The sequence below is a fragment of the Dermacentor andersoni genome, chromosome 4 (assembly GCF_023375885.2).
Source record: "Dermacentor andersoni chromosome 4, qqDerAnde1_hic_scaffold, whole genome shotgun sequence".
Classification (NCBI taxonomy): domain Eukaryota; kingdom Metazoa; phylum Arthropoda; class Arachnida; order Ixodida; family Ixodidae; genus Dermacentor; species Dermacentor andersoni.
In genome coordinates, this window is record NC_092817.1 from 179,014,817 (window position 1) to 179,026,869 (window position 12,053).

The 12,053-nt window shown below is 44.4% G+C and overlaps 1 long non-coding RNA gene across 1 annotated transcript; it reads left to right on the forward strand.

Annotated features, from left to right (window-relative positions):
* Positions 1-3,858: 3,858 nt before the first annotated feature.
* On the forward strand, positions 3,859-10,691 carry LOC140217406 (uncharacterized). The gene is made up of 2 exons (XR_011893970.1): positions 3,859-3,949; positions 10,541-10,691. It is a non-coding gene; the product is annotated as an uncharacterized lncRNA (long non-coding RNA).
* Positions 10,692-12,053: the final 1,362 nt, after the last annotated feature.

Below are 12,053 nucleotides of genomic sequence, written 5' to 3' on the forward strand. Positions count from 1 at the left end.
GCTCAGTATACTATAGTCATGGGCGACTTCATTTCGAAATTGGGCATAATCGAGCTGGTGAACAAGCAATTGGCTACTACGGCGTCGATTCTAGGAACAATCTAGTAGATCGAGATGTTGGTAGAAGTTGCGGAAAGCAATAAGCTGCGAATAATGAATGCCTTTTTCAATAAGCGTTGGAACAAAAAGTGGACCTGTAAAAGTCCTAATGGTGAAACAAAAAATTAAATTGATTGCATTCTTTCTGCCAATCCCAGCTTAGTGCAGGATGTAGAAGTGTTAGGTAGGGCAAAGTGCAGTGATCATAGGTTAGTGAGGCGCAGGATTCACCTCAATTTGAAGAAAAAAAGACTCAAATTTGTCAAGAAACAGGCCTACCTAGATGCAGTAAGGGTGAAAGCAGACCAATTCAGGTCAGAACTTACAAACACATATGCAGCGTTAGAACAGAAACATGAAGATAATATAGAGGTTATGAAGGAAACCATAACTAGGCTGGAGTCAGAAGTAATCGAAGTGGGAGGCAAGACACCAAGGCAACCACTAGGTGAGCTCTACCAAGTAATAAAGGATCTACTAAAGAAACGACAAAGAATGAAAGTGTCCTACTCAAGCGATTAGATAGAGTTCGCGTAAGTGTCAAAGCTGACCAACAAGAAAAAAATCTGGGATATTCTAAATTGTAACTTGAGAAAGACGGAGGAAGCACTCAATAATAGGACGAAATATTAGGTTTGTGAGAAGTAAACTAGGTATAGAAAAAAAACAAGATGTAAGCACTGAAAGATACGCGAGGTAATATCATCAGCAATCTCAAAGATATATAAAAGCAGCGGAAGAATTCTATACAGGCTTGTGCAGTGCCAATAGCAGCCGCGATACCTCAATTCGGAATTGTAATGAACAGGTTACAGAGGCTTCTTCTATAACTTGCGAAGAATTTAGAAAATTCTAGCAAGACATTAAACAGTGGAATGCGGTAGGAGAAGATGAACTACCGGTCCATGTAATCTAAGATGGAGGAGACATATTCCATGAAAAACAGCGGCATTTTATACGAACCGTCTATCGACTTCAAGTGCCCCAGAGAACTGGAAGAATGCCACCATTACACTAATCCACAAAAGGTGAGACGTCAAAGAAATATAAAATTATAGACCCGTTAGCTTACTTCCAGTACCATATAAAGTATTCACGAACATAAGCTCCAAAGGAATAAGGGCAACACTGGATTTCAGTCACCCAAGGGAACAAGATGGTCTCAGGAAGTGATTCTCTAAAATGAATCACATCCATATCATCAATCAGGTAATCGAGAAATCTGCAGAGTACAATCAGCCTCTCTATATGACTTTCATAGATTACAAAAAGACATTGGATTCAGCAGAGATGTCAGCAGTCATAGAGGAATTACGTAATCAAGGAGTACAGGGCACTTACGTAAATATATTGAAAACTACATACAAAGATTCCACAGCTAACTTAATTCTCCACAAGTAGGAAGATACCTATGAAGAAAGGGATCAGACAAGGAGATACAACCTCTCCGATGCTATTCACTGCATCCTTGGAAGAAGTATTCAAACGATTAAACCGGGCGTGCTTAGGAGTAAGGGACAACGGCGAATATTTCAGCAACCTTCGATTTACAGATGAAATCGTCCTGTTCAGCAACACTGGGGACGAGTTACAACAAATGATTGAGCACCTTAGCAGATAAAGTATAAGAGTGGTGTTGAAGGTTATTATGCAGAAGACAACGATAATGATCAATAGCAGAGCAAGGGAACAAGAGTTGAGGATCGCCAGTCAGCCTCTAGAGTCTGTGAAGGAGTAGCTTTACCTTGTTCAATTACTCACAGGGGACTCTGATTATGAGAAGGTAATTTACAGAAGAATAAGAATGGTTTCGACCACATACGGCAGACATTGTAAGATCCAGACTGGAAGCTTACCATTATCATGGAATGCAAAGGTGTACAATCAATGCATTCTACCGGTTTTAACATATGGGGCAGAAACTTGGAGACTGATAAAGAATCTCGAAAACAAGTTCAGGATCGCGCAAAGAACGATGAAACGAAGAATGTTAACCTTAGCGTTAGGAGACAGGAAGAGAGCGGTGTGTGTCAGAGAGCAGACGGGGATAGCCGATATTCTATTTGACATCAAGAGAAGAAAATGGAATTTGGCAAGTTATATAATGCGTAGGTTAGATGACCGGCGGACCATTACGGTTGCAGAATGGGTGCCAAGAGAAGGTAAGTGCAGTCGAGGACGGCAGAAGAATTGCTGGGTTGATTAAAAAATGATAATTCGCAGGAGCTAGTTGGAATTTGTTGGCTCAGGAGAGGGGTAATTGGAGAGTGTAGGGAGGGGGTTTCGTTCTGCAGTGGACACAATATAGGGTGATGATGATGATGATAAAGATGATGAACCAGGGCTAGGCAATATTAAAATATTAACATAGTTGGGTCCACATTAGCAATAGTAAATCAGCGTGAAAGAATGGACTAAAAGAGGACGTGGGACAGACACAGACCCTCTCTGTGTTTTTCTGACTGCTTGAACCGTCATAATGCCCTTACCTTCCATGCGGTGACGCCATGTCATGAGGTACGCTGCCCTCAAGAAACGAGAATTTATTTGAACTTTCCGTAAATATGTTCTCAAACACAAATAATTATCTTGAAGTCATAAATGCGATGGTTGAAGGGAGACCTATATGAGAAATTCATGACAACCTTATTATGCACATTTTGTTCTGAAAAACTAGACTTGCGCATCAAAAACAGGTTCTATGCAATTATAGCTTTATTGCTCCTTTAATCTCCAGAATATCTCTACAGCACACGGAATAATGCTTGCCAGCCCAAAGCAACCCTAATGCTTTGCCCAGGTACATTTCTCAAAGTTATGAACAAGAGCGGAAAAATATTTTCCGCGATTACCATACTCCCTTATTTGAAATATAAGCGCAGCTCTATACGTGTTTTGATTTCGCGATATATTGAAGCAAAGAATTTGAAAGAGGCATGTAGCAGAGCCCGTAAGTGTGGAAAACCTTTTCTGCGGGTAAAGCGGGTCGGCTTTTATGCGTGCCTTGTCGAAGGTTTCACTCTAAGCGCTGGTGCCTCGTGGCTTCCAGAAAGCGCCGCACAATTGCCATCGCGCGTGCAATCAAATTAAAAAACAGTCGCAAACTTTGACAATCGAAACATGCGCGAACGAGACCAAGGAAGCAAATCAAACGGGCGCGATCGAGAGCTGTCACGAGCAGATGATAGTAGGACACGAGCGGTCCGGCTCCGATTAAACATGACTACGCATAGAACGGTCGGGCGGGTCAGAATGACCCCAGTTTGCCGCACGCACGCCATTGACTGAGCCACTCGCCTTGGTCGCCACCGTTCGTGGCTCGCATCTTTCATGTCGCTCCGCGCTCGCTCCTTCATCTTTCGCTGTGGTCGTTCGCTCCGTTACTCCGCTGACGACGACGCTTGTAGAACGAATAGGCGCCTAAACGCTGTACTCTAATATGAGGTAATAAAAGAAAGGATAACATTTTAGGAGGTGGCACTTTTTTTTGCCTACGTTCATTTACCACCAGCGCCCATATAAGAATTCTCGTATGCATGTCAAGAAGCGTCGCGCTCTTCATTGAATTATTTTTTTCCAGGAGACGCTGGCTACTATGACGAAGATGGACGCTTTCATTTCGTCCAGCGGATGAAGGAGTTAATCAAGTGCATGGACAACCAGGTTGTCCCAGCAGAACTCGAGCAACTGCTTCTTCAGGAGCACTCCGCAGACATTGCGGAAGTTGCAGTGGTCGGAATACCGCACGCTCAGTACGGCGAAGCACCAGCTGCTGCTGTAGTGCTAAAGGAAAAGCCCACAACCTGTAGCACCTCGGAGCTGACGGATAAGATGAAAAGAACCATCGCAGGTATGGCTATGCGTCTGCGCCCATTATGAGCTGGGTTCAATTATTCATGCTTTGTGATAGTCTATAGCTGAGAATGTGTGTCGGCAGCTAAGACTGAGATGATTTCTAAAACGACACCTACATTTGGATGAAAATAACTGTGTGTCTTTAGAAAGTGTCTAAATCTATGTCACACTTACGTGTGAACGAGCTTGGCGGCTCAAAGATCGGCAGAATGGCGGATCCGATTGGCTAGGGGAGTTGGTAATAACTTTTCATGTGAGCAGCGCAACAAAAACCCCAGAATACGGTGGTTAAAATGCGTATAGAGCTGCTTCACATGCGCGCATACGTTCCAGTCATCCCATGTGCGAACTACGAACCCGTACAAAGAAAATGGGGGCCCGTGCCTTGTTTTAGTCATGCTATGTCAGCTTAGTTCTCTTTCGAATATATGTTACTTATGGCTCCTTCCGGAATAATGTTTTATGGCGCCATGCAAGAACTACCTTCACCATCTTCACTAGCCAGGCTCCATTGAGATATAATGCAGTGTTCTTTGGCTCTTTTCTTCCATGTATGTTTATTTTCTATCCAAGGTACAGAGAACTTCTCTTCTCGGTGACAACCGTCAAAGCATTTTTAACTAATTCTTTATGCCCCACTTTTTCATTTGCTAAGTGTGTGTTGGATAATATAGGGCATCCAATTAGTTGTCTCAAGGTTACTGTACAATTACATCAAACTCTAATTTCAAGTTTCAGTTGCGAAAATAATAGGTTAACTTTCATCAACATCATCACCGTCACCATCACCCTATCTATGCCCACTGCAAGACGAAGGCCTCTCCCTGTGATCACCAGCTACCCCGGTCCTCAGCCAGCCAATTCCATCTTGAACCCGCAAATTTCCTTTCATCATCCCACCTTCATTTATGCCGTCCTCGAATGCGCTTCCCTTTTCTCGGCACCCATTCCGTATTTCCAATGATCCAGAGGTTTTTCATCTTTTTTCATTACATGGCCTGCCCAGCTTCATTGGTCTATTAATGCAAATTAGAATATCCGCAATCACTGTTCGCTCTCTCATTCGTCAGCGCTCTTTTCCTCGCTCTTTACGTTACGCCTGATATTTTTGTTCCATAGCTCTTTTCGCCGTCCTTAACTTGTTTTCGAGCTTCTTTGTCAATCTCCAAGTTTCTGCCGCTCATGTTAGCACCAGTATAGTACAGTGATTGTACACTTTCTTTTTCAGCGATAGTGGTAAGCTCTTAGGATCTGGCCAATGCCCGCCGTATACACTCCAAAGCATTTCATTTTCCTGTACATTTCGTTCTTATGATCACATTGCCCTGTCAGTATTGGACCTAACTTAACCTACTTCTTTACGTACTCTAAAGCCTCACTAGCGATCCTGAAGTATTTTCCCTTGCCAGGCATTATCTTTGCCTTCTGCACAATAATTTCCAACCCCACTCTTGCACTTTCTCCATGTTCCTCAGTCATTTGTTGTAATTCTTTCCCTGTTTTGCTGTACAGGACAATGTCGTTTGAAAACCTTAGGTTCCTGAGAAATTCGCCCTTGATCCCCACTCCCAAGCCTTCCCAGCTTAGCCTTCTTAACCTTTCTAGCGTATGTTTATTATTGAAGAAATTCTTGGGTTTTACGTGCCAGGACCGCGATATGGCCATGAGGCACACCGTAGTTAGGGACATCGGGATAATTTTTACAATACGGGGTTTTTTTACGTGCATCTCTATCGGAGTACATGCGTGGATTTAAAGATGAGGATACCGTGGCCTGGATCATACCCACTACCTCCAGCTCACCCACGCACTGCTATAGCAACTTAGCTATCTCAATGGGTATCATAGGTTTAACCATTCGCAGAATTACACAGGATGTGCGTGCATGCTCAAATAGCTATTGACATAAAAAATGATTACTGTGGTCTTTTCTTATTTTGGAGAAGCATCAAATAGCTTGTAGCTTGTAAGTTGCACTAATATGACGCCATCTACACTTCTGGTGTGTCTCACAGCACGCAAGAGGTGGCCTCAGCTGGGGTCCAACTCTGACGCCACCTATTCAAATACATGTAGAACGCAAAAAAGGCTTGTCTCAAAAACTCCCTTGGCCAATATTAATAACATTTATTGCGCTTGAAAGCTAAAGCTAAATTCTAGTGGCTATTTGAACCCAAGTCTTATATTAGGGTCCGGATATTTTTAAAAAACCGCTAAGCTTGAAAAAGTACAAGCAGAAAGTTTACGAATTCGTAACTAGGCACCAATAAGAGATATCGCAGTTCTGTAAACTGCATGAACTAGATCACTGAAAGTGGACAAATTACAATGTTTACAAGGGTTTAGCAGCAGTTCGACTTCCATATAATTGGTACGATTCTGAGCAATGTAGCAAGTCTGCTCCTGGTCCCGACGGCATCACAAATAGGACCCTCCGTAACCTGGACGATCACTCGATAGAATATCTGACAGAAGTCATCAACGAGACATGGAAGGAAGGCAAGGTCCCGGAAGCATGGAAGCGGGCACTTACAGTACTGATCCCCAAACCTGGTAAATCATCAAGCCTGGACAACTTACGACCAATATCGCTCACATCCTGCGTAGGCAAGGTCGCGGAACATGTCATACTCAACAGGCTCACGAGGTTCATCGAACACAAGGAACTCTACCCCCACACGATGATTGGCTTCAGGGCAGGTCTGTCCACACAGGACGCCATGAAGCTCATCAAGAGTCAGATAATCGACAATGACACGCGGGACACTCGGGCCATCCTTGGACTAGATTTGGAGAAGGCTTTCGATAAGATAGCCCATCAATTTATACTGCAATCGATATCCGAGCTTGGTCTGGGCGTAAGATTCCATGATTACGTCAGGTCATTTTTGCACCGAAGAAGAGCGACTCTCCGCGCAGGAGACATGATCGCGGAAGAGGTGGAGCTTGGAACAAGCGGCACTCCACAGGGCTCGGTGATCTCGCCCACTTTGTTTAACCTGACCATGATCGGCCTTTCCAGAACACTCTCACGAGTCGAGGGCATCAGGCATACCATCTATGCGGATGACATTACCATTTGGTGTGTTGGAGGAAGTGACGGACAGGTTGAGAGTGCGTTACAGGAGGCCATCGAGGTCACGGAGGGCTATCTTCGACCCACGGGATTAAACTGTTCGGCTAAGAAGTCAGAGCTTTTACTCTACCGCCCCTTAAGAAGAGGTCGTAAGCCCATGGGCTGGAGACCACTGTCTGACAGCACCATCTGTCTTCGCACGGGCAAGGGAGACAAGATTCCTAGGGTCGACGCAATAAGAATACTCGGCATGGTGGTCGAATCTACTGGCTCTAACGCGCAAACAATAATCAAGCTCACGACCAAGACGGACAACGCAGTACGTCTCATCCGAAGGGTGGCTAACCGCCATCATGGCCTTAAAGAGGACAATCTGCTACGGTTGATTAACGCCTTTGTGCTTTGCCACTTTGCCTACGTGGCGGCTATGCACAGATGGCAAAGAGCAGAGAGGAACAAACTCAACACGTTGCTCAGGAAAATAACTAAGCGAGCCCTGGGTATACCGATCTTCACCAACACCAATCGCCTCCTCCAGCTAGGTGTGCATAACACTCTGGAGGAGATTGCAGAGGCTCAGGAAAGAGCGCGACTTGCCAGACTCTCCACGACCGCCGCCGGTAGGAGGATATTACAAGAGCTCGGCTACCCACCATCTGCAGAAGCACCAAGAAAATGCCAGTTACCACGGGACATACGAGATTTGATCTCCGTATCGCCGATACCAAGAAATGTACACCCTGAATATAACAAGGGTAGAAGGAAAGCAAGAGCTTCAACTATACTCAAACAGATCCAGACAGAGGGGCGTAGAGCCTGCTTTGTTGACGCGGCTGCATATCGGAAGGGGTGCTCCTTTTCTGCAGTAGTGGTGGATTCCAAACAGCGACTCACGAACTGTGCATCTGTACGAACCGGAGATCCGGCGATAGCCGAGCAGGTGGCCATTGCCTTGGCGATGCTTGATGACAGCAGCGACGTCATCTACAGTGACTCACGGTCGGCCATTAGGGCATTTCAGTGTGAAGTGATTTCAGAACAGGCTTTTGGGCTGCTTCGTAAGGCAGGTCCGGATAGAATCAAGTATCACTCGCTTACTTGGTTCCCAGCCCACGTTGGGCACATGGCGGGTGTCCCCACGAACCTCAATGAGACGGCCCACGCTGCCGCGCGCGCACTGACTGACCGCGCTGGCGCTGTAACGGCCGAAGAGAGAGTTATGCATGGTAGGGACGCGCCGGCCACTTATAATGAACTCCTTAAACACTTCTATCTCTCGCGGCGACAATACCCTCCTCCTCACCCCAAGCTCACTAGGCCTCAGGCACTGACATTCAGACTGCTGCAGACAGAAACCTATCCCAACCTGTTCACGTTACATGCGATATATCCGGAGATTTACACTGATGACGCGTGCCCTGCTTGCGGGGATAGAGCAACACTTTCGCACATGCTCTGGGGATGTATCTCTATAGCAAGCCCTGACCTCAGCTCAGCTAGGTGGGAGGCGGCCCTCCGCAACCCACTCCTGGCTGAGCAACGTTGGGCTGTCCAGCAGGCCCACGATGCGGCTCGCAGGCTAGGCCTGTCGGTCCCGACGTGGGAGCGGCCCGCGACGTGCTAATACGCGTTCTGCAGGACTGTAAAATAAAAGTTACTCAATCAATCAATCAATCTGAGCAATGTAATATACTTAAATATATGTCAGCTTTAGATGTACCATTAGATGAAATTCACAGAATTGTGGTAGCTGTTCTCATTCATGAGTTAGAGTTATAAACTAGAGTTTTGTTTTGTGGAGATTTATAACATTCAGCTGTTTTAGTAGAAACAATTATAGCCTAAAAAAAGAAATCCCTTCCTTTTGTTACTAAATTTGTGCTTTTTGTTTTAAATAAGTAAGCTTGAAAAATTTGGTGCTGTTTGGGCGAGAAAATGCAATTTCTTCTTTTCCATGTATTTACCTAGCTAATAGAGCTGCCTCTTAACTAGTTTGCAACATAACTAGTCTCGTGCTTTCGCCTCCGAAGCTTGAATTCCAGCTTATGTTTCAAAAAAAGGTATTGCGATGCTCTGCTTTCATTTTCTCCCATACCCCCCCTTCATCAATTGAGGAACCTTGGCCTGCAAATCTGTTAGAAATATGAGACATCGGTGGTATGAAAATATGAGATTGGTGGTACAAGGGCCACACTCACGCAGCTTGCACAGCAGTGCCAAAGAATGTCGGCAGACAAACGTGGTGTTACGAAAGTAATCGTCTCGTGGCTCCTCAAGGACAATCCAACTTACCGCACCAGGATGTATCACCTCGTATTTAAGCACATTTCACCTGCGACTTCATGCACGTGCCACCACGTGCTCACCGTTGGGTAGCAGGAGCACCCGACACTAACCATGTCCTTACTAGACTCCTGTAAATGCACACATATCCAGAGACATTTGTCATTCCTGATAAGCTAGAGTGGCAACTTCTTGTGTTGTTCTGTGGTTTAGCCATAGCATTGGCAGGAGCTCTTGTTGCTCCTGGCTTAAATTGTCTTTTGTACAATGCTGATAAAGGTTTTCATGGTCCCAAGCACAAAAATTATGCACCTCTAGTCGTAATATAAACAAACCAAAGGCTGGGACCATTATTAGCGAAAATAAATTTGGAATGAAATATAAGACACGTCATTCACTCTCGAAATATTTATGTTCGTGCTGAAGAGCCGTATTTCAACACGTGCTTATTAATATTTTGAATCCCATGAAGGAATTTACGATTTTTGTGTATGCAAGTACAGTGGTGGCGTACACTTGTTATGCCAACTTGGCGCATTGTGTAAGCTTCGATGATATGTCTAGCACTGTCGAAAGTCCTGACGAGGACTAGCTTCACCTCATCAGGCTCTTTGCCGCTTTCGGCTGCGTCAGGGACTAGCAGGGCTTTTAGATTGAACATTTTTTAGCACTTTTATACCTGCAGGACATATCTTTATAATGATTGCCAAAAATCAAAACATGCTCTTTGTAGCGAAATGTTTGAATCTTGTGGTGCGCGACGCCAACCTTCATATGTACCGGTAGCTATTTTGGTTCGCATTGTGCTGCAGAATGCAATGCCTTATTAGCCAATTTGCAGTATATCATCTCATTTTTTCTAAAGATTTCGGTCCCTGAGAAGAGCCACACTGAGTAGCTCAGATCTCCAGGCCCTACTTTGGGCCCTCCAGCAAGTGCGGGGAGCGGTCGGGAGCCCGAGTGCCTCTGTTGCCCCCCGCGTCGCGATGGAGTGCGGGTGTTGCACCTATGCCATCAATTTGCAGGATGTTCAATAAAGTTGTCACACTCACACGAGTCTACACACACGGCACTGCAATTAGAAAGGCAGAAGATCAATAAATGTATGAGCACAGTGATAGAAAATGGTAGTACATTATCAACATTGAAGGTTCTGCACTATTTCTTGCCCATATTTTTTATGATGCTGTTTTGTTTGTGATGAACTCTATTCTTCTCGCTTTCTAGAAAAGTTGGCTGTCCACAAGCAACTTCATGGAGGTGTCTTCTTCCTGGACTTCTTGCCCAAGAATGAAATGGGAAAAATAAACAGGAAAGCACTCGTGGAACAGTGTGCTGCTAAAATATGTTTGTAATAAATAAAGAAGTTTTGAGGGTACGATGGCCCGTATCAATTTCATTGTCTGTTTTATAAAAGGACCAGAACACAAAGTCGGCTCATGATGCTCGGCCCATAACTATTTCTCAGATTGAAGGCTCGAACATCTTAACGCATGCTACTGTATTCTCATGGAGATATTACTGATCCACAAATTTTTAAGATGTATCGTAATAAAAGTGCTTGTGACAATTTCTGTGAAACATTTCCGGTGAGTGGCATTGACAGAATAAAACTTGTAGAATAATTAAGTCTGAAGAACACATAGCCTTCCTCAGACATCTGTTCTGGGTGCAGAACATGTGTTTGCGGTAAGAGGTGTCATATACACGCATAATTCGCCGTTCTTTTCAAAACAGAAAATCAGTTTATTTGTTTAACCTGCCTGTCATGAACAGGGCCAATGTAAAGCGTTAATGGCGTTGCTTTATCTGTCTATTACGGGCAGTGGCCGCGATATTTCGATGGCGGAGGAATGTAAAAAAAAAACAATGTAGAAATTTGCACAATACACCATCACTAACTCAAACTCAGTGTCTAATTTGGCTGTGGAGGCAGTTTCGCAACGAAGTACACATGAACGCTTCCAAGTAAATGTTGAACTAGTATATCATGCAAAGATCGGATGTTACGCTACAGTGTTTGGCATCACGACATTAGGATGACAGCGCCATGAGTATGACCGTTATTTGAGCGATATTCAGACAGAATCCTGCACTGAATGTTGCACTGAAATAATAATAATAATAATAATCTTTATTCAGTATAGTAAAAACAGTATACAAAACGGAAGCGCCGAAGCCACAAGAGGGCTTGTGCGGCGACAACCGGCAGCCGCGGCAATCTACGCGCCACACCAGAACTCCATCAGAAGCTGGTTGTGCATTTAGCACAACCATCACACATTATCAAAGATGCACTGATAACATCAGTACATATTAAAGGTTCTCTAACGCTTGAACAGCAACTCTCAGTGTTTTGCGGGTGGACAAAGAAAATACATCGTCCGGTAGTTCATTGAAGATAGCAGGAACATAATAGCGTCTTGTTGCTTTACCGTAGTGAGGGCGCACTCTCGGTTTAAGATAACGAGGAACATGTCTCAACGGTACCGGTTTCGTATTTATGTGCCTGTATGCACTGCTCCAAAAATATTTAAGTACTTCGATTTGTTTAAAAAGATTCTCAAAAGAAGGCAAACCGGATGTTCTAAAGACACTGCTGGGCAAATTCTCCTGTGGCATGTAGAGGACGCTTGTAGCGATGTTTTTCAAAATCCTATTAACTCGACATTTCCATGTGAAAGAGCAGTTAAAAAAACAACACATACCGTATCTTAAAACACCATACCCCAGAGCCTGG